The following is a 9,785-nucleotide window of genomic DNA, read 5'->3' as shown; positions in this document are numbered from 1 at the left end:
AGGAGAATTTATAAAGAGTGTTGCAAGTGTAATTTGCCCAGAGAAGACTCAAGATTTTAAAAACCAAAGTCTTTCTAGAAACACAGTTGGAAGATGAATAAAAAATAACAAATTAAAATAATTCCATAACACACACACACACATACATACATACATACATATATATATATACATACATACACATATTACACACACACACACACACACACACACACACACACACACACACATATATATATATATATATATATATATATATATATATATATATATATATATATATATATATATATATATATATATATATATATATATATATATATATATATATATATGCGCGTGTCTGTGTAATGTATGTAATATATGGCCCGGGACAACTTTTTTTATTTGCATCTGGCCCTCGGTTTGGATACCCCTGGTCTAAACTGTTAACATGGACGCCGAAAAAACACGCGCTGCTCATGCGCTGCTGACGCTTGCGGTGTGAAACAGCCGTTACTGTTGTGCAGTGTCACAAATGATGCTATACTGATATGCGTATACACAGCTGTATCCCCCTTCTAGACTTTACCCAAAAGTATATGGTTGTGGCTAGTATGGGATACAGCTGCGGCTGGAAGTGAACACAAATTATTTATTTTATTTATTAAATTACCCAATCATTGTATTTAATTAACGTCTACAGCTACTTCAACCCTCACAGTAATGTAGAAACAGTAACTAAACAGAGGATTATTCATATTAGTCACCCTACATATAATTAAATTACCAATACCCCAAACCTAAACGCAACCCTCGCAGTAAAATTAAAATAGTAAATTATTGTTGTACAGCTTCACAAAATAATGCTACACTGACATGTGTATCCACAGCTGTATCCCTTCTAGACGAGCTCATTGTGTCTTATCAGGCGTATGAAGAAATTATCACCGAGTCGTCTCGACTGCCACCTTCTATCAGAATGTGGAGACTCTAGAACATGCCGTGAGTCTCTTTATGTAGTCTCTCTCATAAAAACAGAGGGTTAAATGGGCGATAAGCCAAGATAAGTGCATGTTTTATCAAGTGTGTCGCCATAAAACACTTCCCATCACTTACTGGCAGACTCTGTCAACAACGGAAACTAGCTGGAATTTACTGTTTCAACATGTCACGATACGTCATACTCATAACAAGTGTCATGACAGTGCTATCAAATCCTGAAACTGTATGAAGGAATAATATGTGGCACAGATATATGATAATGTACAGACTCTGTTTATTTTAGCACATATTTAGGCCAAGGCCCTTCAGGTCAGTCAGCTCATATTGGACGTGAAGGAATCGTGTGGGACGGGGGTGATTGGTGCACACGGGGGGCGTTTGTGTCGATTGGAGAATAAAAGTGAATGTCCTGCATGTTCCTCTCTCGACTGTTTTCTTTGATTACCGTTGCACAACACTTTGTGCTGTTTTGCAAGTCACTGTACATAAAGTTTAGGCGAGTTTGCACATGTAATGGACAAAGACAAAACTTTCAGTGTTTTCGGCACTGAAAGGGCATCCTAAAAAAAAAACAGAGCTCTTCTTAAGGGGCTTCTTATGTAATATCACATTCAGCTAAACATTGAAAGGTTTGTATGCATGTTGGCTGTTCTTTTTGCATAGCAGCGGCCTAAAAAAAGCTAATGTTTGAAAACAGGAGTGCAGGTTTTTAGAAATTATAGCATTGCACTGCAAAAACTGCTTCACTTATTTAGATTTCTTGTCTTGTTTCAAGTCCAAATATCTACAAATTCACAAATAAAGTAGAATTTTCAAGACAAGCAAAACATATTGTCTTGTTTTGATAAATAATATGCCAATATTAAGTGAGTTTTTCCTTTAAAACAAGCAAAATAATCTGCCAATGGGGTAAGCAAAATAATCTTGTTTTTTCTTTTGACGTAAGATTAATTTGCTTACCCCATTGGCAGATTATTTTGCTTGTTTTAAAGGAAAAACTCACTTAATATTGGCATATTATTTCTCAAAACAAGACAATATGTTTTGCTTGTCTAGAAAATTCTACTTGATTTGAGAATTTGTAGATATTTGGACTCAAAACAAGACAAAAAATCAAGTAAGAAAAGCAGTGTGGAGTGTGGACTGCAAATAAAATATGATGCACAGACTTATTAATGATTCCTACTTGTCTTTCTCGTGATTAATAGTGGGCAAAATCTGATATGTAGCGGGGGAAAAAGACGAAAGAGTTCATCAGACGCTGGATTCGAGCCAAGTTCATGCTCGAACGTGTCAATACATGATCACATACGTCTTACGAGCTGCGCTACTGAGGCTGTTAAGGGTACTGCAACATTTTACAGATATAAATCACACTATTTCTTTTTTTTAATGCACTCAGTGCGATGTTCAGACCCAACTGTGTTAACCGCATCAGCTAAACTCTCCCACTCTATTTTTTTCTTTTGTTGTTAATTCCGGAGAACAAACTTGCAAATAACACCGCTTTTCTCCGGTCTACCTCCGAAAGCAGCAACTCCAATTCACATTCTGTTCAAAGTTTCTCTTCTTGCTTGCTTTTGCCATTGCTTTTTCGTTGGGTTGTCCATTAGCATAGTCATTAGTATATTCATACGGGGGAGGAGGCAGGGAGGGGTTTTGTGCTTGTGCATGTTGCACTCAGTTTCACGTTCATTCGGATGTACAAAGAATATGCGTGAGATTCGGCGTACGCAGTGTTTCATACATCTAAATTTTTTTCTGCGTACGCACATTTACAGCTTTGTGCGTACGCAATGTTTTAGTAAGATTTCCACGCAAGTCTTCATACATGAGGCCCCTGCTGTTTCAAGCCTTAGACCGGCCCACCTCAGTTCACGACTGACTATATTAAAATAAGGTCATTTCCAATTCAGTTTCTAATGACACTATCACGTCTTTTTCAAGGACACAGCTGCTTTAGAACTTCAAATGTTTTTCATAAATATAAGACCATTAAAGGGCAGGTAAATCTTCAGCACTATTCTTTGAAAAAAATCCCAATGTGCTTTCCTGCAATATCTGAATATATATTCTGTGCAAAATTCTTTAAAGATATCCCGTCCTTTGTAACGGTGGTCACACAAAAATAAAAATATGTACATCTACATAAGTAACCCAAACAGTATTATATGTCTTAACAATAAATAAATTTTGTTTTTAAATTTACTGAAGTGAGGTATGAACTCAGGTCGGCGGTGTTGTAATGCAATGTGCTGACCACTGGACAACAATGGCTTAATCTTTTTCTCACCTTTTTAGATTTCAGATCAAGTTGTGTCAGATTTATTAATGTCGTGAATCATCTGATTTTCATTGAGCCGCTGTAATGTTCATTAATATGAATTATTTGAATTCTTATATTCACTAAGGTGCCCCCTTTGTGGTCGAATGATAGTTACGTCATCATTAACCTGCAGGCTGCATTTTGCTCACGGGGCTGCGAGACGATAAATAAGAAGAGCGGAGCTGCGGCAGAATAATGAATAAAAAGAGTGAGGCTATGGTCAAATAAAAAAATAAATGAAAAAAGTCCAACGGCTGAGAGTGCAAGCAGCTAATGACACCGGCCCTCGCAGCCAAAAAACGAACTGTTTTACTGGGAATTCCCCCAGTCCTCCCGATTAGCCAATCCGGGCCTGACTGCAGTGCTAATGTAAGATGTCGATACGCAAATAGTATCCGATCCACTAAATTCACACACGTATACTATATTTAATTTATAACAGGCCAAACTTGACAACGCAGGCACATCTTTAAAACCAAAATGCAAAAAGTTTACCCTAATAGGAATTTGCAGTTTTAAGCAAACTTCATCCCGCAACACTGTTTATAATAGGCTAGAATTCTCGTAATCGCGAAATTCAAAAGCAAAAGCGTAAAACTTATAAGCGCGCATTCAAATCGGGTGTCTTCGGTGTTCATCGTGCTCGAGAATGAGCATTTAAACTTTAAAATGTAGCTGCTTCATTCAGGAGGGTTTGATAAAACAGACTCGACTCTGGGAGTCGATTCCTGTCCTGGAGTCAGTTCCGGTACTGGGTCCATTGAGAGTGGAGGAATCGACTTATTTGGAGTCGACTCCCCATCCATACTGTATAGTTCATTCATTCATTTTCCTTCGGCTTAGTCTCTCATTTATCAGCCACAAATCAGCACTGGGAAACACCCATGCACTCAAATTCATACACACTACAGTCAAATTAGTTAATGTAATTCCCCTATAGCACATGTGTTTGGGCAAACTCGCTCCTGGAGGGCCGTTGTCCTGGAGTCGATTCTGGTACTGGGTCCATTGAGTGTCGAGGAATCGACTTATTTGGAGTCGACTCCCCATCCCTACTTTATACTGTATAGTTCATTTATTTATTTACCTTCGGCTTAGTCTCTCATTTATCAGCCACAACTCAGTACTGGGAAACACCCATGCACTCGAATTCATACACACCACAGCCAAATTAGTTCATGTAATTCCTCTATAGCGCATGTGTTTGGGCAAACTCGCTCCTACAGGGCCGTTGTCCTGCATAGTTTAGCTGCAACACTAATCAAACACACCTGAACATGCTAATTAAGATCACTAGAAAACTATAATCAGGTGTGTTTGATTAGAGCTGGAGCTCCGGGACCGAGTTTACCCACCCTGGTTTAGACTGTGGGGGGAAACCAGAGGACTCAGAGGAAACTCACGGCAACACGGGGAGAACATGCAAACTCCACACAGAAATGCCCTACAGAGCCAGTTGGGACTCAAACCAGCGACGTTCTTGCTGTGAGGTGAGAGCGCTAACCACTGAGCCACCCATAACACCATCTGAAATCAATAAACACAACGGAGCACTAGAATGTATCCCATAGGGGAAACAGAACATGCAAACATTGCAAAATCTCGTATATGAGCTCAGCAGAAGGAAGTCATACATACAGAAACAAACTGTACCTAACACACACTACTGATAACCGAGCACAGAGGTTGCTGTGTGTCAACAATGGGGTCGGATTTAGTCCTTGATGTTCGAGATTGTTCGATTTCTCGCTTCTCTCTCTCACACATAAATATGACCCTTGTAAACTGGAGCTGATTACGTAAGAACATACGTGGAAATACGAGTCCTATGTCATGCGTGAAACCGCCGACCTTTACTGTCATCCTCACGAGTGATCCTGAAGGCCTTTATTGTTGAAGTAACGTGCTCCTGCTGAAGAGGAAAATTAGATGAACTATTTGAAGAGGCTTGCCGTCTCATATTAGGTGCAGCAAGTCGAGGACAAATGCAAACCTGTCCATGACCTCCACGTGAGAGTGATGAAGTCGGTCATTTAAGGAGAAGCAGATGAAGAGACAGTACAACAAGATTAAAGTCATCCGTTACTTAAAGTAAACCATCAGAAGAGAAATCTGCTCGCTTTCAATAAGATTAAAAAACGATGATGCTCACAAATCTTGAATTTTCCTCAATCATATCAGATTAGTACACTTGTCATAAGTTATTTCCACACAAATATGTGGAAAAAAACCGCGTATAACTGCAGAATAAGTGTCATTTTGTCTGACAGTTTACAAGTGATCTGTAGTGACCCACTGTAAAGAACATGTTAATTAACACTTTAACATGTTAATTAAAGGGCCATGACACCCCCCACTTTCGATTAAAGTCTACTTCAGAATTTTTTCAAAAGATGCATGATTAATGGGCGTGGAGCTCCGCGAGCATCGGGCAGGAGTGGGCGTGGCCAGCAGGGGAGAAGGGGAGCGAATAACTGTTGATGTCAGTTAGCTCACAAAATGAGACACAAACCATGAGGAGACGCAAGAGTTTATAGTTTACAAAGGTAAAATGCAAAGAAATAAACAGTATTTTAATGCCCTGCTACATTTGTTATTCGTAATTTCATATACACATAACCACAATTTATATCATTATAAAGATGTGTGTTCATGTAAACACTATAAATGAGGACTTCTCCCTCAATCCCCGTATCCAGCAGACTCAGTGCAGCAGGTCTCCTGACCTGTCTATTTTAACCATTAGTCCTGCTGGTAATCTGGAGGATTTAGGCAAACACAGCAGCACAGTGATGTGTCTGAATGTGAATGAACTCCTGATAAAAGGCAGCGTCCGCCATTCTCTAATTTTCGGGCTGCTCTCCCGACAAAAATGCTAGCAGCTCGCACACAGCTTTGCTGTATGATCGGCCCTGTCAAGATCGCGGGGGAAAACATGCAACAAACCCTGTGGATCATGGAAACAAACGCATATGAGCCTTCATGAACGGCTAAATACTGTGCCGTGGTTTCCGTGTCTCTCAGCTCGGGCTTGACACTGGCAGGTCTGGCAGGTCTTATGAATAATTAAGCAGCCGGCTCTTCTCATAGGATAAGAAAACTCGGCTATGAATAATAATGAGAAACCGACGCGTCATCATTGCACTTGCAGTACTGCGCTACGTCGCCGATTTTGATCCTGCCCTAAAAATCATTTTAAACCCGGAAGCTGAAATTAGCTGACAAAAACTCAAAATTATCCAGTTTTCCCCACAATTAAAGCTGACAGCTGCTAACATTGTCTTAACTGATGCTCAACACACACACATCTGTTAATATAAAAAAAAAAGTTCTCCAGGGTTTCCTGAACCTTTAACACTCATAATTTGGGATTTACGAGTGTTTATTGTTTATTAAAGGTTGTGAACTGCATTATGGGATGTTGATCTCGGCTCTGTCGACTTTTAGTGTTGAAAATTCAACTCTACAGTTTAACAAAGTGACTTTTATTGACATTTTAGTCATTTAAAATAATATCTAGAGAAATAAGCCTGTAAAATAACAGAAAATGTAGAGGCGGTTTATTTCAAGGTTTTGTAGTGTGTGTATACAAGACTTGTGTGCCCATCTAGCTTCTGTTTATACTGGAGATGAATTGTGTAGCACTGCCCTCTACTGGAGGTGTTTATTTATTAACGAGCTTTTCTCTAACAACGCAAGAGGACTTGGAAAGCTGTTAAAAAAAAAGAAAAAAAAAGAAATCCAAATCAACCAGATAAATAAAACTGAAAATATGTCAAAATGTTTTAAGAAATTTTATAAACCATTCTCAAGTCATAAAAGCTATATGGACAATCAGATAGAAAAACTGGATAGAGCATGTCACATCACAGAACATGCATTTCTGAAAATATGAAGGCCAAATTATCATTGTAAAGACAAAAGCATGAAAAGATATGTGGTCCTGGATCAGAAAATTAACATTAAGTTTCTATTTTTTCATATAGAAGCTGAATGAATATGTTTTTAACTGATGTGTATATCCTGTATAGGACAACATTTGTCCAAAATACAACTAATTTAAAATCTAGAATCTGAAGGTAAAACAACAACAACAAAAACAAATAAATACAATATTGAGGAAAAATCACCTTTAAAATTGTTCAAATTAAGTTCTTGACAATGGGGTGTCACGGTGGCGCAGTGGGTAGCATGATCGCCTCACAGCAAGAAGGTCGCTGGTTTAAGCTTGGCTGGGTCAGTTGGCATTTCTGTGTAGTTTGAATGTTCTCCCTGTGTTGGCGTGGACACCAATACTCTGAATATTAATATGATTAAGGTAATTCCCTTATTAAGAGTCTACTATGCAAGCAGCGATTTTTGATTTCCTTAAAGGACCACCGAGTCATGAAATGCCAAGGTTTTTCTTTCTGTTCGCCATGCGGTATCAAATTCCATTAAAACAAAAGTCGAAAGCTAAAAATGAAACATACGAAATTGCATGAAACTCTGGAGGAAACGCTGATAGCCTGGTGATGCCACATTAATTATTTTATACTGAAACTTGCCTTTAAAAAGTTCTTCCTTGGCCTTATCCATATTTCTTTGCATGTTGAACACACATCGACCACAACAGGAAATAATAAAAAAAAAAAACGGCAACTGCGTTAATTTTTTTACGTGTTAAATATTTCTAATTAATCGCATGCCATAACGCACTAATTTTGACAGCACTAGTCAAATTATAAATGATGATCTCTTTTAAGGGCATTCACCCCAACCCTCTGCATCATTCTCACTCTCCTCTTAGATGGGATGGTGGGCTAAATCAAAGGCTACATTAGGCTAACTTCGGCCCGCGGGCCCTACTTTGGCAATCTCTGGCCTAAACACTGAAGAGCAACTACAACGATGCGATTTATCCTTCAGAATTAAATTTGTTGCAATAGTTTTGAACAGCAAGAAGGTTGCTGGTTCGAGTCCCAGCTGAGCCAGTTGGCATTTCTATGCGGAGTGTGCATGTTCTCCCTGTGTTGGCATGGGTTTCCTCCCTGTACTCCACCAGTCTAAACACATGCCCTATAGGTGAATTGGGTGAACTAAACTGGCCACAGTGTATGAGAATGTGTGTGAATGAGTGTGTATGGGTGTTTCCCAGTGCTGGGTTGCAGCTGGAGGGGCAAAACATATGCTGGAATAGTTGGCGGTTCATTTCAATGTGACGACCCCTGATAAAGAGACTAAGCTGAAGGAAAATCAATGAATAGTTTTGACCCATGCAATGTATTGTTGGCTGATACCAACATATTCTCATGCAACATAAGACTAGTGTGGTCCAGAATCACATACTATGATTAACCAATGAGAAGTCTTTGTTTCATTATTTTTTTTTTTTACAGAATTGGGACACCAACCAGCTGGAAGCGTCTCTTCAATAGCCACAGGAGGGCTCTGGAGCGAAGGGTTCCTAAGAGACCGCAGATCTGACCGCAGGAATGGACGAACACGAGGGAGAATCCCTTGGCTGAACCATGCGGCCAGCTGTGCGGTACAGGACTGAACACTGATCACCCCTATAAAACTTCTCTCGCTGATTGTGCAAATAACACTCCCCTCACTGCGAAGGCATAAAACTTCAGCGAGCGGCTCCCCTGGACAGTAAATGTGCGATGGTTCCCCAAACGTCATGTTAATGGTTTCCTCTTTCTTTGAATGAAAAACAAATCCTGAATGAAAATCAGTGCTCAGTGTGTGTGTGCTACCAAAAGCATTGAAAGACACAATAAAGGTTGTACAGCTAGACTGAACTGACAGAAAGAGTTGAATATCAATTCCATTCAGTTCATCTTTATTTCTAGAGCGCTTTTTACAATGTAGACTGTCAAAGCAGCTTGACATTGGTGAAGAAACGATTATAAAAAATCTTAATGGGGTATATGCCGAAGCATGCTAATAGGACTTTTAATTTGCCAGTAACCTGGGTTAAGCGCTTCCGGCAAATTGAATGCCAATGCAAAATCTGATGCAATTAAGGTCAGTTTTCTTTAAAAATCAGCGATCTCCACTAGCTGAGTGATATCCGATTTAAAGTGGGTCTCAGATTGTACAAGAAGCTCTGCATTAAACTACATTTCCCCCGCCATGTCTTTATTATATGAGCATTTATTTTACCCCAGTATATTCAATGGAGCTTCTGCGTTAGCCTGCCAATTCTGACGAGCGCGTGCGAGTAAACAGCTTTTTGTTTCGTTTTACACTTTGTAGAAAATATAATTCTTCTTTTTATTTTATTTTCTCAGAGTTATTCTTGATTCTCTATTAGTATGGTGTGTATGCTTTGCCTAAAGAGATGTGAAATCATTTACCTTACCGTCATTCTTTACTCTATATTTTTATATATTCTATACTATATTTGGTATGTTCTGTGAAATTATATGCTAACCTAGACTGGCCTTTGAGGAGATGTATTTTGCATACTAATGAGGCATTTTGCAGC

This window comes from Danio rerio, chromosome 7 (genome assembly GCF_052040795.2).
Source record: "Danio rerio strain M-AB ecotype USA chromosome 7, GRCz13ab, whole genome shotgun sequence".
NCBI classification, from domain to species: domain Eukaryota; kingdom Metazoa; phylum Chordata; class Actinopteri; order Cypriniformes; family Danionidae; genus Danio; species Danio rerio.
This window is presented reverse-complemented; position numbering follows the sequence as displayed.